The sequence below is a fragment of the Sus scrofa genome, chromosome 14, assembly GCF_054392235.1.
Source record: "Sus scrofa isolate SSC_HxYL_T2T_F1_AM1 chromosome 14, Sscrofa_HxYL_maternal_Yorkshire_Landrace_v2.0, whole genome shotgun sequence".
Taxonomy (NCBI): domain Eukaryota; kingdom Metazoa; phylum Chordata; class Mammalia; order Artiodactyla; family Suidae; genus Sus; species Sus scrofa.
In genome coordinates this window covers 123,288,760-123,306,333 of record NC_139396.1, presented here as the reverse complement: position 1 = coordinate 123,306,333, position 17,574 = coordinate 123,288,760, and the positions used below count along the sequence as shown (strand labels likewise).

The window sequence follows — 17,574 nt, the reverse complement described above, 5'->3', positions numbered from 1 at the left end:
TCAGATCTTATAGAGGAGATGAGACTCAGAAAGGTTGTATTACTTGCCCATGACCATGCCTAATGTGTACGTGAAAACAGGGATGCAAATTCCATCTATAAGTAAAACCTCTTTCTTCCACACATCTCGTCTCTCCTCCCTCCCTCATATGATAGAGGGGCTTTCCTAGGCCATCCATGTACAGCCATGCAGGTTGTATGTTGAACAAGTCCCAGAGAGTGTCTTTTTCATAAATATCAATGTGAATGGTGCACTCTCCCCCTCCCCGGGGAGATATGCACCACGCACCTTGCAGATACATATGAGGAGGCCCTGGAGCAGAGAATGTGTTTTATTCAGAAAGGAGGGAAGATTTTGCAGATAATCACATCCTCACACCTGTATTCCTCCTTGCAGCAATCCTTGGAGGGGCTTTCCCTGATTTATGCATCTGTGTAAATGATGTGAAGGGACCTGATTGCACCACCTCTTACCATGTGGTGTGATGTGATTTCTCAATGTGATGGTGACTGATAGGCCTGCATCTGTACACTTTGGGAATTTACCTTCCACGTGCCCCCACAGGCCTGCCACCTTCCAAAAAAACTACTGTGAAAGAAATTGCCTGGCTGGATTTGGTAGTGTGATGCAAAATATAGGTGGGGTGAGCTATTTTCTTTGAGTTCATCTTAGAAGATTTCCTTCATGTACTTGTGTGTGCTTAAGCCACTAAAAGTTTGAGAGGCCGTCTTTCATGAAATGAACCCTTTTGTGTCTCACTTTCCAAAAAAATTGCTCTCTTCCTTTGGCTGTAAGATACGTCTTTACCCATATATGAGTGAACATCTAAGTTTAGGGATAAGTTAGAGGACATGGATAGTTTTCATTCGGGCATGTTTTCTTCTTCTCTAGGACAATTTCTTAAGTGCTCTGGTCCCCAGAGATATTTTCCTATGAGCTAAGTTTTAACAATGATGTTTACACTCGGGGAAGCTGGAGGCAGCAGAAACATTAACTATTAGTGGATCTGGGGAGGGTCTGCAATCTGAGCTGGTGATTTCTTTTAATTAGTGATTAGTGATTTCATTTAATTACCTCAGTATTAGTTACAAAAAGATTCTTATACTGCCCCTACATTTATATAGAGCTTTACAGAATGCTTTCACAGTCAGAAACTGATCTATGCTTTACCCTTGGGAAGTTGTAGAGAGAATTTTGCCTTACAAAAGAAGAATCCAGAATTATGAGGCTAGAGATGTCAAACAAAAGGTCCAAGTTCACAAATAAAAGTCAGAATCCTATTCAAGCTTTCTTCCCAGAATGCCCTTAGCCATCACAGAAGCCATGTAACAGTTACAGAGGCCTAAATCCTTTGCTTTTTCTCTGTTCCTAAACTCAAATATTTATTGCAACAATGTGGCGAACATTAAAAAACCTTCCCAAATTATAGATTTTAAACTAGATAGAGTTGAGGGATTATTCCAGTGGAATAAATCCTTGTTTTGGCAAATTGCCTCATCTAGCAAGAGCCCTTTATGTAATCCTTTATCACATCTACAAGTGCCAACGTAAACACTAAGGAACAGAACTCCATGTGCTGTCTATTAAGAATTGCTTCCACAAGAATTACCACAAGGCCAAGCAGTATTCATATCCCAAAGTAAACATGTGGTCCCTGTTGGCCTATAGAGTTACAGGGAAGTAGAGTATGGATAGCCCAACTGACTGATTGTCACTCAGCCAGATTAGGATGCTCTCTCCATTCTCAAGGACTTGGAAATAACTTTATTCTGTCAGAAATCTATGATTACACTCCTCAAATTCTCCTCTATGACTTCGGTCTTCAAAAAGGGCCTCCAGGGGGCCATGAGTCTTTTGTGTCTAAATATGGATGTTGATACAACCATGTGCATTAATGTACATTGTTAAGTGATGATGCATAAAGAGGCTTTTTTGGTTTTCTTTCGACATCTGGGTTCTAGTAAATAATTGAACACACTTGAAGGTAGGATCTTGATGTGTATGAAACATGTTATTTTTGAAAATGGAAGTATCTTTTGATTCGATGCAAGCAGGGCTGATCCACAGCTCAATGGGGAGTTTAGCAAAAGAGATCAGCCTAGACCAAGGTTGGAGTAGGTTGGAATGAGAGAGAACTTTCAGAATGGGAGAATTAAGCTCTGTGGTTCCAAATTTCCTTGTGGGCTTGACAAGTTTCCAAAAACTGCTTCTTCCGAGTGAAATAACAAAGCAATAGTTCCTCTGAAATTTAGTGTTTCTAGCTGCCTTAGCTCCCTTGAGGGCAAACCTTTATCAAATCTTAGCTGGTGGGGAAAGACTTTATGACATGTAACACATCCAGATGTGTTCCCTTTGACCAACCAGAAACATTAAAAAGGACAAGGAGGGGAGAGTGGAATATAATGTTAGAAACACTTTGTTGGTAATAAATATTTGGACATGTACTATTCTGAGTAATATTTTACAAACGTTCCTTCTTGACTCACCTGAAAATTCACATGCACATGTAATACCAAATGTGTAGAGACGTGTGGAGCTGTTATGGTTGAATGGGAGGTTGTTATATGGAGCCTACTTGATCTGCCACCTACACATATCCTCTGGGGTAGAGCATCTCTTAGGAACAGATCTCTAAGGAACACAGTGAAAAATCAGTGGGCCATTGCTAGAGGAGGTCAAGACTCTGAACGCTTTGATGGGAAGGATCGTAATTTATTCATTTCTATATTATTGATGCAAGCACAAGACCTAGCTCGTGGCAGGTGCTAATTAATTTTGCAATTAGTTATATACTATTAAATAACATTTTAAGAAATCTATATCTGAATGACAAAAATACTTAAAACCAAGTGAGACCAGGAAAGTAAATATATTAAGGAGAATAAATGTAGGTGTTACATGACTTGATGGCCTCATAATTGCCTCCCTGGAGAAGTACCTCTTACTGTTTAGCCCCAGTGAGGAATGAAATATGAAACACTAGTGAATCTTCCAGCTTACTAAAGCTTTATTCTGATATATTGTCAGGTCTGGTTCATATACATCCTAGAAGTCAGATGTAAGAACCTCTAAAACCACAGCTCTCAAATTTTAGAACACATAAGACTCACTCCAAGAATTGTAAAAAACATAGTTCCTGGGTTGTGTTTATAGGGGAGTAACACTGGCCACTTTGAAATATCTCTTTGGTATGTGGATTTTGGTGTAATGAAAATAAGCAAGCCCAAAAGACTCAGGAAGAAACTTTGATCTCCCCGCCTAAAAGCTCAAAAAATTTAGATAAAAGCCTTGTTAAAAAGAACTGAGCTATGACTAGAGATATCTGTAAGAATACAGGCTGGGTGTATGGAAGGAAACAGTGCCTAGAGATCACAGTCCACTCTGTGTCCAGCAATCATTTATTTACTAAACATTGTCTCTGCAGGTCCAGCAATCATTTATTTACTAAACCTTTGCTTTTCCATCCCCATGTGAACGGCCTTCCTCCCCTTTAACATCCTATCCTCTACCCCAGCTTCTCCTTTTGTCCTTAGCTAAAGACGGTTTTGAAGGTGAATGTTTTAGCTACTTTATGAGATACTTAGTGTTCCTGGGTCTTTCCCATGAATACATGCAGTTACACCTTGTTTGATTTTCTCCTGTTGGTCTGTCTCAGGTCAATTTAATTTTTAGACCGGCCAGAAGAACTTAGACAGGTGGAAGAAAGTTTTTCCCTCCCAGACATGCTCTAGATGTTCTGATTTAGCAGGTCTAGTATAGGGACTAGAAGTCCTATTACACATGGTTCACAGGCCACAATTTAAGAATCCCTGACTGCCCTGGATGAAAGGTGGAGGAGATAAAAGGTAATTGCTTGTTCTTGGAAGTGACAGCTACACTTCTAGATTTTGTGAATTCTAGGCAAACTAAGAACCCCAGCACCAATCTTGAAGGCAGCTCTAGAATCACCCCCATTCCTCCAGAGGTTCCCAGAGTGGTAATTTTCACCTTGCAGGTTTTCCAGCTCACCACCAGCTGTGAGCCTTCAGGGGTGGGGGCCTGGGAAGATGACCCCAGCTACAGCTGTAGCCTGGATTTGCTCTTTTGACATATTTCTATTAAAAGCCTGGAATAGCCCCGAAAGTGTCAAGCAGTCGTCAGAATGTGTTCAAAATAATGTGGAAAGAATAACAGAACCACACAACCCAAATTTCTATAACCACATTCTTTCAAAGAGAGCTATCATATTAGCAGAGTCTATGGAAATCTACAGAATTCTGAAGCAGGACAGAATGGAAAATCCAAATTCCTTTGTGATTGTGGTATTTTCCTCATTGCTAAATATCATGACCAAAGGTCTGGCTTTGAGATGGTGATAACAACTGACATTTGTATATAGGGAGCATTTACAAAGGGTTATTCTAACAAGGAGTCTGCAAAGAAGCCTTGAGAGTTTGGTACGGCAGATTTGATTTTAGAATATTAAGTAATTTTTTTTTGAAAAGAGAAACATGATTTGAAATGATGTCAGTTCCAAACTTAGTTCCAAGGTTAAAAAAAATTTTTTAATGCCGTTGAGGATGATTGAAATAATAAGCAGACAAAGTCCTCTGAGGGCAAGGAACCATTGTACCCCTCCCCCCACTCTCTCCCCAACACCCCCTCCAGATTGTTTGAAGCAACACTGCATCTTCACAGGAGCTGTAAATTAGTCTCCTCATGTCACATTGATCAGTTATGGACCCCTTGTTTCAACAAAATATTGAACAGTCTTTTACAGCTGAAGTATCTCCAGACTATTGTTGAGGTCTGTCATCCCAGCTACCCCTCAATCCCACCAGCTCTTATTCAGAAATAGCTGAATGGGAAATACCACAACAAAATTCATTAAAATATGTAAACATAATTTGCAAACATTCTAAGGAAACTGAGGATGTCTGCCAAGAAGCCTTTTAATACTTCATGAGTGTTCTCTTACGGAAATATGTTTCTCAAGTTTGGGGAATATTTGTCTCCCTTTTATTTTTTTAATTTTTATTTTATTTATTTTTTTGCTTTTTAGAGATGCACCCGCAGCATATGTAAGTTCCTAGGGTAAGGGTCGAATTGGAGCCATAGCTGCCAGCCTTAGCCACAGCCACAATAACGAGGGATCCGAGCCACATCTGCGACCCACACCACAGCTCCTGGCAATGCCAGAACCTTAACCTACTGAGCAAAGCCAGGGACCGAACCTGAGTCTTCCTGGATACTAGTCGAGTTAGTTAACTACTGAGCCACTATGGGAACTCCATTGTGGATTGATCCCTGGCCTTGCTCAGTGGGTTGGGTTTCCATGTTGCCATGAGCTGTGGTGTAGGTCACAGACACAGCTCAGATCCTTCATTGCTGTGGCTGTGGTGCAAGCCAGCAGAGCTGCAGCTAGCTCCAATTTGACCCCTAGCCTGGGAACTTGCATATGCTGAGAGTGTGGCCCTAAAAAATAAAAGATGGGTTTTATTCATCCCATGGTCCTACCCCACAATGACAGTTATAAATTGTGATCATGCCTGATGGGACATGTAAAGTAGCTGCCATGAAAACAAGAATTTTTACTAGGGTTTCTATATTCTGGAGGGATCAGTTAGGGAGAGAGAAAAAATTTTTCAGTTCTTCTTACAAAGATATAATTTACCAAAGTGCTATTAAGTCATACTATAAGAGGAAAAGTTTCCTTAAATCTGGAAAGCAGGATTTCTTTTTTTTTTTTTTTTTTTTTTTTTGTCTTTTGTCTTTTTGTCTTTTTTTTTGTTGTTGTTGTTGCTATTTCTTGGGCGGCTCCCGCGGCATATGGAGGGCAGCATATGGAGGTTCCCAGGCTAGGGGTTGAATCGGAGCTGTAGCCACCGGCCTACGCCAGAGGCACAGCAACGCAGGATCCGAGCCGCGTCTGCAACCTACACCACAGCTCACGGCAACGCCGGATCGTTAACCCACTGAGCAAGGGCAGGGACCGAACCCGCAACCTCATGGTTCCTAGTCGGATTCGTTAACCACTGCGCCACGATGGGAACTCCAAGGAAAGCAGGATTTCTTATTGTGGCTCATTGGGTTAAGAACCCGGCATAGTGTCCATGAGGATGCAGGTTTGATCCCTGGCCTTGCTCAGTGGGTTAAGGATCTGGCATTGCCACAAGCTGCCACACAGGTCACAGATGTGGCTTGGGTCTAGTGTTGCTGTGGCTGTTGCATAGGCCCCAGCTGCAGCTCCAATTTGACCCTTAGCCTGGGAACTTCTATATGTTGCAGGGGTGGCCCTAAAAAAAAAAAAAAAAAAAAAAAAAAAAATTCTGGAAAACGAAGATTAAAAAGCCAGTAGTATTTTAGACAATAAAGTTTCTTTCTATGACTCTTCTTAAAGATGAAGCATTTTTTTCAAAAGCATCAGAGTAAAGCAGTAACTGTCTATAAATGACAAGACTTAAAATGGCATGGTTCAAGATCTGATTATAATGCAACTGACAAAGAAATTTAGTTATCTCTGTGACATACAAAATGTTAAAATAATAACTAGAATGATTACTGATAACATTATAGTAGGATATATCTAAATTTAGGGAATTTCCCATAATTTCTAGAACATTTATCTCAACATTTACTCATCTGATAGAACTAAAGTTTGTTGTCACTTATTTGACAATGTTTCCCATGTAATTTAAGACACCAAATAAAACTAATTATTTAATATCTCTCTTTGAGACATTTCAGGGGCCCTCTGAAACATCGCAAAGTTAACTAGAGGTCAAAAGGACTTCATTTAAAATTTGATTTAGGAAATTTGTCAAAGGCATCAAAAGATATCAAAAATAGGATTATAGGTCATTGTGAAAGAATACTAGCTTAACTAAAGTGACAATAGAAGATTTCAGAGGCAAATACAGAAAGTTACAACAGATTACTTTTTATAATGTTATCAAAACAGATCAATATTCCAAGACAACTTTATCCCTTAACAGAAAATGAAAACCATATTCTAGTTTTGCACCAGCCTACTTTTAACATTAAAATTGATTCATCTCTCTTTAGGACAAAATTACTTTTTCCTTAACAAAATGCCTTTCCATTCCTTATACCTTTTCCCCCCCTTGTAAAAAGAGATTTTTTTTTTCCTTATTAGTTTTAATACACATAGTAATTAAAATTTTTAACCTTTAGAAACTTTAATTTCTAGTGAAAAGTAAGCAAGCAATTATCAACTGTTTGTTATAACAACATTTCTGGATTGACAAACTTATGAACACATTTCGTAACTTCTAGAGACATACTCAAATAGCATAATAATTTTTTTCAATGTAGTATATGACATGTTTCTAATTAGACCTAAGTATCTTTAGTTTTTCTGTAATAAGAAACTCAAGTAGGTAAACTCAGACTTGTTTAACAATTAATGTTTCAGTATTTTATATTTGGAAATTATCTAGACATTCAAATATATTCTCATCAATTTAGGTTAACTTGACAAAATTCTAAAGTTTTAAGTTACCAAAAAGATTTGGAGAAGCTACTTTTCAGTAGACATACCATAAAACATAATTATTCTTAAAGAGTTTACCTATAAACTCTTAGCCCATTTAGATCTAACTAAATCACTTATTTCCAACAATTATGTTTAGATTACTCACGAAAACCTCATGAGTCATTAGACATATCAACCATCATTTCCAGCTATTTTTCTTGCTGGTAAATTTTGTAAGAGATAACATGATCTTCTACTAAACCTAAGTACAATAAAAGTACTATACTTAATGTTGACAACTCTAAAGACAGGCCTTTATTAATTAAAACAGTAACTTTAAAAACTGATTTTATTTAGAGATCAATCCTAGATCACAGGAACTTGGAAAACATTTGGATTTGTTTCTATTATATTTAGAATTATTTAATTTATAGATGTATACATTTAAGCCAATAAAATAGAGCTCTTTTACAAATTAATTTTGGTAATATTTTCCAGGAGTAGAAAAATACCTTTTCTGTAATGTACATACCTTTACAACCAGAGATTTCATAGCTTTCATTTTAAAACGACAGTCACGAATCAAGTATAACAATATAAAACTAATTTATAAATAACAGGTTTATCACCTCAGATGGCCAAGGTTTTTTACTATTTGTGGGCAAGACTTAAGATTTGTATTTGTCCTTGACAAATCTTTAAGAAAGGTGTGAATTAGATTTTGGGTGAGGGCATCTTTTCAGCAGTTTGTGCTTTTAAAAAGCTCTCTCTCTCTTTTCTTTGGCTTCAGGTTCTACCTGATTGAGTCACTCTGGGCTCAAGGGTCTTAGTCATGGGCTGTGTTCACACTTCTGATTTTGTAGAGATTTGCAAAACAAAGACAGCTGCTTTCCATTCCCAAAAGACTTGGGCTTCTGTCTCAGTTATACCTAAAAGCTGATCTGCTCATCCTACTACATTTTCTGTAATTTACTGCTTTATATCAGCAAGGAGATTTTCAACTAGAATGGAAATAGAGTTTTATGTTATAGAACTTCAGGGTTCAGGGTATCATGCCTTCAAAACATTTGCATAAGACTTTCAACAAAGACCCCGCCTTCAAAACATTTGCATAAGACTTTCAACAAAGACCCTCTTACTGAGCCTACAGGTCAACCGCAAACCAATTCACCCTAGGGGCCAAAAGCCTCCACTATTGTTCCCATTAACCCCTGAATATCAGCCCGCATTTTTTACCTTACAAGGTGTGGGTTCAAGCCACTCAACTGGCTTCCTTTGGCACATTCAATTAACATTGCCTGAAGGCTGGCTTTGCATGCTCCGTCTTATAGCACTCGGCTGGGCAAGTATTTCTGCTGAGATGCAAGTGCCAATCTTCACAATACAATTACACAGAAGAAATGTAACCATCTACGTAAAGCCTGTTCAAATACACCAATTTTTTAAATAAATTTCATCTCAATTCCATCAACTCATACCTTTACCTTTAGCCTTCACTAGGACCCCATCAGTAAGTGGCAGCCTTACAAGGAGTCCCAGACACTTTTTTATTCCTCACCATTTCATGCATTCCTGTATAAAAGGCTTAGGGTCCCTAGTGAGGGGAGAGCCGAGGAACCTGGGCTCTTTTGTCAATTTTTAACTTGATTTATTGGCCTAACTGTTGTCCCAAGCACTTGTTGGTCAGGTTTCTCAGTGTCGTTTTTGCCTTCATGCTTTTAAAATTTCTCCAAACCTGTGTAAATAGAGCTTATTTGTTTGGGCCCCTTTAATGATGGGGGGGGGGCAATAGCAGGTCCCTTTGGCCCACCCAATATCAGACAGTGCTGTATTAAAACCTTTGTTTTAACCCCATCAATCTCTTGTATTTATCCCATTAATTAATAACCATCTATAAAGATTTCCATCCTGCTGGGATAAGTCCTTAACTCTTCTGATTTCTCTTTATTCCATCACTTTTAATATTTGCTTTACTTATTTTGTTTCTTAATAAATTTTTAAAATATCCTCCTTGCTAGGAAGAGTCTCTTGACTTCCCCCTCAGCTTCTTCCCATTGCCTTGTTAATTAACATAATGTTTTTATTAGCATTCATAAGACCCACTGAGGGGAAGCTGAGACCACAAATTCTATAAGGCTTCCCAAATTGATTTTTTTTTTCTTCTTATAGGCTCACCTGCAGCATACGCAAATTCCCACACCTGGGGTCAGTCGGAGCTGCAACACTGGATCTGAGCTGCATCTGCAACCTACACCAGCGTTTGCAGCAATAAAAGATCCTTAACCCACTGAGCAGGGCCGGGATCGATTCTGCCTCTTCATAGAACATTAAGTCCTTACCCCGCTGAAACACAATGGGAACTCCCAGACGGTTGTTTTTTTTTTTTTTTTTTAGAAAAAACAAAACTGTGCAAGTCCTTAAGATTAACCATTATATTTCTTTGTACCCACCTTTTGATTTAGCCTTTCCATAGGTACCAATAAACAACGGTTTATGGTGAGAGCTCTCTAAAAATGTATCGGTTTAGGAGTTTTTCCAATTTAAAGATTCTGTCCTCTGGCCATTGAGAGTAGGGTCCTAATAGCGACTCAAACCAATAAGCCTATTTATGGAAAAAGCCTGAGAAATAAAATACTGCCTGCTAGGAGTGGCTCAGTGGATTAAGAACCCAACTAGTATCCATGAGGATGTGTGTTTGATCCCTGGCCTTGCTCAGTGGGTTAAGGATCCAGCATTGCCCCAAGCTGTGGTGTAGGTCACAGATGAGGCTTGGATCCCACACTGCTGTGGCTGTGGTATAGGCTGGCAGCTACAGTTTCAATTCACCTCTAGCTAGGGAACTTCCATATGCTGCCGGTATGGCCCTAAAAATGAAACAAACAAACAAAAAAAAAAGGTAAGAAAATACTGCCTACCATATCAGTAAACAAAGGATGTCAGAGTAGTGATTGCAGCCAACTCTGGTGGAGAGCCAAGCCTCGAGGTAACTCGGGAAGGAAAGGAAGAATACCTGCCATCAAGTAGCCATCAGACTGCAGCCACTCCCCAAGTTGCACCCTGAGGGAACTCAGGATTTGAAAATGCAGGATGCTGGCCCCAGATAGTTGAGGTGCAGATCAGTGGAATGATTTCAGTGAGCACAGACCCTTGTATCTTCTCATATATAGAAAAGAGCTAAATTTCTTGAGATATATATAGCTTTCTTTTATTAACATAATCTTCAAGGAGTTCCCATTGTGGCTCAGCACATTAAGAAGCCAACGTATTGTCTTTGAGGCTGTGAATTCAATCCCTGGCCTCCCTCAGTCCCTGGCCTTGCTCAGTGGGTTAAGGGTCTGGTGTTGCCACAAGCTGCAGTGTAGGTAGCAGATGCGGCTTGGATTCTGCGTGGTTGTGGCTGTGTCGTAGGCCTATAGCTGTAGCTCCAATTGGACCCCCAGCCTGGGAACGTCCATATGCTGCAGGTGCGGGGGTAAAAAGAAAAAAAAAAAAAAAAACTGTAATTTTTTGTTTCTAATATGTGCCCTCTGTTGCAAAAACTCCTATGTATCTTAGCTCCCTCCTCGCCCCCCTTGGAGCAGTTTTCTCAGGGTTACTTGAGATGCTGCCTCCTGGGCTTAAGTCCTCAATTTTGTCCACCAAATAAAACATAACTCTCAACTTTTAGGCTGTACATATTTTTTACATTGACAACCCAGAGGTAACTTTCCAGGCTTAGTACATTGGATGCAAGAGGCATTCCTGGTGAGACACACATGATGGAGTCCTCATAGTCCAAAGCCTCAGTCCCAAAAAGAGTCTACAGAAGTTTGAGAGGACAGAGGCCCCTTATGGACTGAGACTCCTCAGAGCTGGCACAGCTGGACAAAGAGATGCTTAGAATCCCAGATGCACACCTTCTAGGTGGCAAAGGCCTGAGAGAATATTCTCACTGGTTAACAAGCCAAGCACTCAAGATAGAACAAGACAAAAGGAAAATCTAATCAGACCAATCGATTTCTTCCCAAATGACACAAAAGACAAGAGACAGAAAAGCCAGCCATCTCTGGAGAGGAAAAGAACCAACAAATTAAGAGCGCTTAATCAAATTTCAAACCCAGAGTTGCTGAGTCTGAGGAGCTAGACCTATGAATACTTTCTCCTGCTAATTTAATTTAATTTAATTTTCATTTATTTATTTATTTTTAGGGCTGTACTCTCGGCATATAGAAGTTCCTGGGCCAGGGGTTGAATCGGAGCTGCAGCTGCCAGCCTACACCATAGCTACAGCAACACCAGATCCCAGCCGCATCTGCTACCCACCCTGCAGCTCACGGCAACACCCAATGAGCAAGGGCTTAACCCAATGAGCAAGGCCAGGGATCCAACCCAAATGCTCACAGACACTATGTTGGGTTCTTAACCCACTGATCCACAACGGGAACGTCTTTTTCTTTCTTTCTTTCTTTTTTTTTTTTTTTTTTTGCTTTTTTGCTTTTTTTCTAATCTAATTTTAGAAAAAGAAACAAAACAAAACAAAACAAAAAAACAAACAAGCACACCTTGATCACACTTGTATCCAACAGACCCTGCAGGCAGAGATCCAGGACACTGACTGAAGAAGTAAGAATTCTCACCTTCTGCCTGCTTTTATCAGGTGTCCCAGGATCTCTTAACTGCAGCATCTTTGGGTCAAGGAGTGTCCAGCCAGCAAAGTTACGTCCCATTTTTGTCACCCACTGTTGGCAGGAAGAAATTTCCCTCTACCCTCTAAGTTCTTTTGGCTGGTCTAAGAATTAAAATGACAGGAGACAGGTTAACAGGAGAAAATCAAATAAACTTTTAACGACACATATATAGGAAAGAGACCCAGAAAAACTGAGGAACTGAGCCAAGTGGCTGAAACTCTCACCTTAAACAACATCTTCAAGCTAAAGACAAAAGGGGATGTTGGAGATGGCGGTTTGGAACTTCGAAGGGGATGAGGGCAGTTCACCCTGAGATGGAAAAGCAAATGTTTGATAAACAAATGTTTGCTGGGCTCTGCAGTGCAAAGGGACACGGAGTGGACCCTGACCTCTAGGCCCTGCTGAGTTTCCCTCACAGACATGGCCCATATTCTTTGCAGATCATCTCTGCTGATAGCTCTATTCTGGGTACAGGCCCTTTATCTAAAAAAATTTTTTTAGTCAAGGGAAGGTCAGAATTTCTTCCTGAGTCTTTGGGGCCTTGATGTTTTCAGCTTGAAATCATTCACATGCCAGAGACATTCTGGGGTGGCAAGATTTGCTCTCCTACACAAGCATATTTAAATGAATATAAATTGCTCCAAGAGGAAAATTGCTATTTTCCTGCCTGGAAGACTCAGAGCTCTGCTCAAATCATGCTACTAACAAATTCATCCATAATGGAGGACCCACTGCAATGGGAAGGGCCTGGAAGTATTTTTTTCCCCCCCTGGCACATAGGTGGAGACAATTTATAACTGTTCTCTGGCAGAAAATGGATGTGTGTGTGTGCATTATGACAAGGATTGAGTGGTTTGTGTCCCTTTAGAAATGCCAGCCGGACAGTCCTCTTGTAGCTGTCTGATAAGACAAATTGGAATGAGACAATGATGATAGTAAAGGCTGATGGACCTGTGGAGACAGGAAACTAGTAGGAAGAATCATAAGGCTAGAAGTTCCTTCTAGATTATTGTTAGATTTGTATGAGATTTGGCCTTGACTGACACCACCTTCCAATTCTTTTTGTTTGTTTGTTTGTTTGTTTGTTTTTTAGGGCTACATCCGAGGCATATGGAAGTTCCCAGGCTAGGGGTTGAATTGGAGCTGCAGCTGCTGGCCTACACCACAGCCACAGCAACATCTGTGACCTATACCACAGCTTGGGGCAATGCCAGATCCTTAAGCCACTGAGCAAGGCCAGGGTTGGAACCACGTCCTCAGGGATACTAGTCGGGTTCATAACCACATTACCTCTGAGCCACAATGGGAACTCCAGACTTCCAATTCTTAACACAAATACTCCACAGCTAAACATCACTTTAAAAAGTTTTCTTTTTATACTAGGAAGCATCAGAAAACCAATTATTCTCCTCAGCAAAGAATTACATTATATGTTTTTTTACCATTAAAATTACCATTACAAATGTTAGAGTATCTACATTTGTAGATACTTAAGAAAAAGGATATGGTTTTTAATATATTGTCTAAAACAATATACACCAAATTTTGGGTTTGGCCTCATCTGTGGTATATGGAAGTTCCTGGACCAGGGATCAACCTGCACTGGGGGTTGAACCCCCACCACAGAAGTGACCCAAGCTGTTTCAGTGACGATGCTGGATCCTTAACGCACTGTGGCACAAGAGAATTCCAACCACCAAATTTTTAAAAGATGTAATTTCTGGGTGTTAAGATAAAAATTTTTTAAAACATGTGCATGTATTATTTATACATTAAGAGAAATATAAATGTTATTCAAAATCAATGTAATGACACTTGCTAACAAATTTGGAGATTTTTTTTCTATGCCAGGTTCTAGGCTCAAAATTCTGCATGTATTGTCTGCTTTAATTTCCCCAATATCCTTTGAGAGTGGAACTTGAATTTCCCACTTTCAGCCAATTCAGAGGCAGGCTTATCGAGGTTCAGTGACTTAGCCAAGTTTGTATATGATAAGTGCATGGCAAGCCAGGGTTTAAACCCAGCTATTTTGTGACTCTATGCCCTTTGGCATAAACTTTATTAATAAAACAGGACTCCTCTTGAACTTTTCATTGCTGTCAAATCCTCATGCTCTCAATAGGATCTAACCACTAAACTAATCCTTCTAACATGGCAAATTCTGGATTCTTATCTCAATAATGGGATTTTTTTTTTTTTTGTACTTCTCACCATTTTACTCTTGCTCTCTCTCTCTTTTAAACTTAGAACCTCAGGAACTTAGTATTTGAACAAACCACAAGAAAAATGATTCTGAAATTCAGTCATCTTAGTTGGGACTGTAGATGGCCTAAGGGAGTGGCTGAAAATTCATGGATGGGAGAAAATGAGCTATTTTCACAAAATCTTTTATTTTTCTTATGAGTTGTCTCTGCCTCTTTTTTTAAAAAAGGAAAAAGCTCACACAATATTGATTGAATAAGTTATTCTAGTGAGTTCTGGCAGAGGACTTATAGTCCCTGGGGAAAAGCAGAGGTACCAACCAGTCAGAGTGGGAGTCTCCGTGCTAAGGAGACCATGGCTGGGCCTTCAGCTGATAGATAATGAGGGAGTCTAGACAGGAGGGTGGGCGGAAAGAGGACAGGCAGCCAAGGAGTACATGCAGGGTGTAGGACTAGAAGCTATTAGAGAATATGGAAGTACAGTTGATTCTCATTCTCTGTGGAACTGAGTTATGTGCTGTAAAGTTTCTATGAACACTGAATTGCAGAACACTGAACCTTTGCTCCCAAGAGAAATATGAAGTTTGGTTTCTGAGAGCCTCTGGTCACAACATTTTTGTCAACTGACCCAAGATAACCTGGTTTTATGCATGTTTCTGTTTCAAGATTTTTTTTTCATGTATATTAATTGATCTGTTAACATTGAGTTCCCATCAACATCACTGCAACTCATACCGCAACTGAGCTTACCTTCTCCAAAAGGCATATCACAACCTTTTTGTACTTAGAAACATTGGAATAATAGCCTAGAAGAAATGAGTGGGTCATGGACCTAACTGGAGGCAATCCCAGTTAGAGCGATTCCCAAGGGTAATGGCTTGGGATAGACACAAGCTTAGAGTGGAGTAAGTGGCTGGGAGTTTAGAGGAGGGAGGATCAGAGAGGCCAGAGCATGTAGATCCTCGGAGGCTGTTGTGAGAACTCTAGGCTTCATATTCCCACGGGAGGTCAGGGAGGAGTTTGTGCAGAGGGGTGACTTTGCGTTCTAACTCCTTCACCCGCTTCCTCTGGCTGCTGTGTGGACAGGAGACAACAGAAGCAAGTTTGGAATTGAGTCAAGAGTTAAAATTGCTTCTAGTTTCTTAGAGAATAGAAGTCGAAATTATCAGATGAGAGAGAAAATGAGGGAAGAAGGCCTGGAAATTTGAGGAAAGAGCAGAACTGGAATAAAATAACCATCTGAGAGAGTAGAAAAGTGAATGGATTGGGGGGGGATAACATCATTTCCAAACAACATTAGATTCGAATTAGTGGTTGTGAAGTTAAAGCATGGCCATCAGGGACCTAGAGATTATTATATAAGTGAAGTAAGACAGAAGGAGAATGACAAATACCATATTATATCACTTATATGTGAAATCTAAAATATGATACAAATGAACTTAGCTACAAAACAGAAAGAGACTCACAGACATAGAGAACAAACTTATGATTACCAAAGGGGAGAGGAGGTGGGTAAGGGATAAATTAGGAGTTTGGGATTAGCAGCACAAGGTCTTACTGTATAGCACAGGGAACTGTATTAAATATTACAGAAAAGAATATGAAAAAGAAGATGTATATACAAATATGTAACTGAATCACTTTGCTGTACACCAGAAACCCAACATTGTAAATCAACCATACTTCAATAAAAATAAATAAGTAAATAAACATGGCTATCAGCATGATTGTATCTTTTTCTCCAGTCCAGGTATTTGTGTGGGAGCAGGTGCAAAGTAGGTGGAGATTTGGGTTGAACAAAGCTGGGGGCTTTGCCAAGCAACTAGATCAAACAATAGAGAACAAGGAAGGTAAGAGAGAAAGCAAGGAATAGTGTAATATTTGACCATGGCATTGAGCCTGGGGAAGGAGAGTGTGAGCCAACAACTGGGTAAGACTATTGAAAAATGGAAAGATTCCGTGGCTTATAGGTCTTGGTGGGAATCAAATGACTGATGGAGCTGGGATTTTAGGGAGAGTTAGGTGCAAAGATAGGGGAGTGGTCAAAAAATGGGATGCTTGAAATTAGATTCTGGTGGGAAAGAAGTTCTTGGTAATGACGTTGTATAGGTTATGACTATGGAAGTGAATGACTAAAATAGTGTGGTGGACAAGATCACTGATGGACAGAAAGTCATGAAATTCAGAAATTGGAGAACTGGAAGGATGATTTTCTGTTAGTAATTTGGAGAGAATGATAGCGAGCCAGCAGCTAAAATCTTCAAGGAATGAGAAAGAGTGCCCCAGGGATCTTTAGGTAATTGTAAGAAAAGTTGAATACAGAATGGAATAATCTGAGGGTGTGAGAATCAAAGCTAGGTGATTTTAAGGAGGAGAAGGGAGGAAAAGATGGTTGCAAGCAGCATTGCAGGGCAAGAAAGGGGTCTACTCACTCAAAAGCAGAACCAATATATAGGGTTGGGAGGATGGCATTTAATAGAAATGTAAGAGAAAAGAGATTCCCAGGGGAGAGCCAAGTTTCAGTTTGAACATGGAGGTGAATGGAATACTCACAGAAAAGAATACAGATAAAGGAGATTTTACTGATAATAGATGATAAGTCCAAGAGTTGATTTTCATTTTGGTCTTTAGGAGATGGGGAGGGAAAGGCAATGGAGTCAGAATAAATGGTAGGGATTAGAACACAACATATGGAAGACTGGTGTAGCTTTTGGATTAGCCCTAGAATTCTCCTTCTTGCGACAAACAGTTTGGTCCTATTTTGTTCAAAGTCTCCTGCTCCCTATTCAGGACACAAACTAGAACCTCATCTTCATATTAATAATGTACCCATCAGAAAAGGCATGAGGGATTCAAGATCAGAAGGTCTGTAATGAGTGGAGGGAAAGAGGAAGTCGTGTTTGCATGCACATTCATTTACCACAATTTTCTCTGTAAAAAATATGCACAAAATAATGACAAGACACTGACATTTCTGCAAAATGAAGCTCCTCCAGAGAGTGGATCATGCATTGCAAACCAAGCTAAAGAAAAATGAATTTCTGACAAAGTTGTGTCAGAGTTAAAGTGCCAGAGAGGACTGGCCCACTTTCAAATCTGCTACTTATTTTTAAAGAGGACAAATGCTCTCAAAACGTTACCTCAAGAGCACAGGCTAGATTGTGAGAATGGATTACAGGTAGTTCCTAAGGATATCTGAATAGCAGGGTCTAGGAATTCCCGTCGTGGC

At 39.8% G+C, this 17,574-nt stretch overlaps 2 long non-coding RNA genes across 9 annotated transcripts in view; one reads left to right on the top strand and one right to left on the bottom strand.

The window, feature by feature from the left end:
- LOC102164066 (uncharacterized) overlaps positions 1 to 12,450 on the bottom strand; it is a 40,764-nt gene extending 28,314 nt beyond the window's left edge. Inside the window, exons 1-3 of one of the 7 annotated variants that reach the window (XR_014827674.1) lie at positions 12,366 to 12,450; positions 12,091 to 12,242; positions 8,711 to 8,895 (exon numbers count right to left, since the gene is read on the bottom strand). This is a non-coding gene — a long non-coding RNA (uncharacterized LOC102164066). Of the gene's footprint in view, positions 1 to 8,710; positions 8,896 to 8,952; positions 9,070 to 9,649; positions 9,820 to 12,090; positions 12,243 to 12,365 lie in introns of those variants that run through there. The other 6 variants (XR_002338590.2, XR_002338589.2, XR_014827672.1 and 3 more) reach the window with 6 other exon arrangements.
- Positions 12,451 to 16,203: 3,753 nt separating this feature from the next.
- LOC106506085 (uncharacterized) overlaps positions 16,204 to 17,574 on the top strand; it is a 109,573-nt gene continuing 108,202 nt past the window's right edge. The window contains exon 1 of one of the 2 annotated variants that reach the window (XR_014827678.1): positions 16,204 to 16,275. This is a non-coding gene — a long non-coding RNA (uncharacterized LOC106506085). The remainder of the gene's footprint in view (positions 16,276 to 17,574) is intronic. The other variant, XR_001301101.3, reaches the window with a different exon arrangement.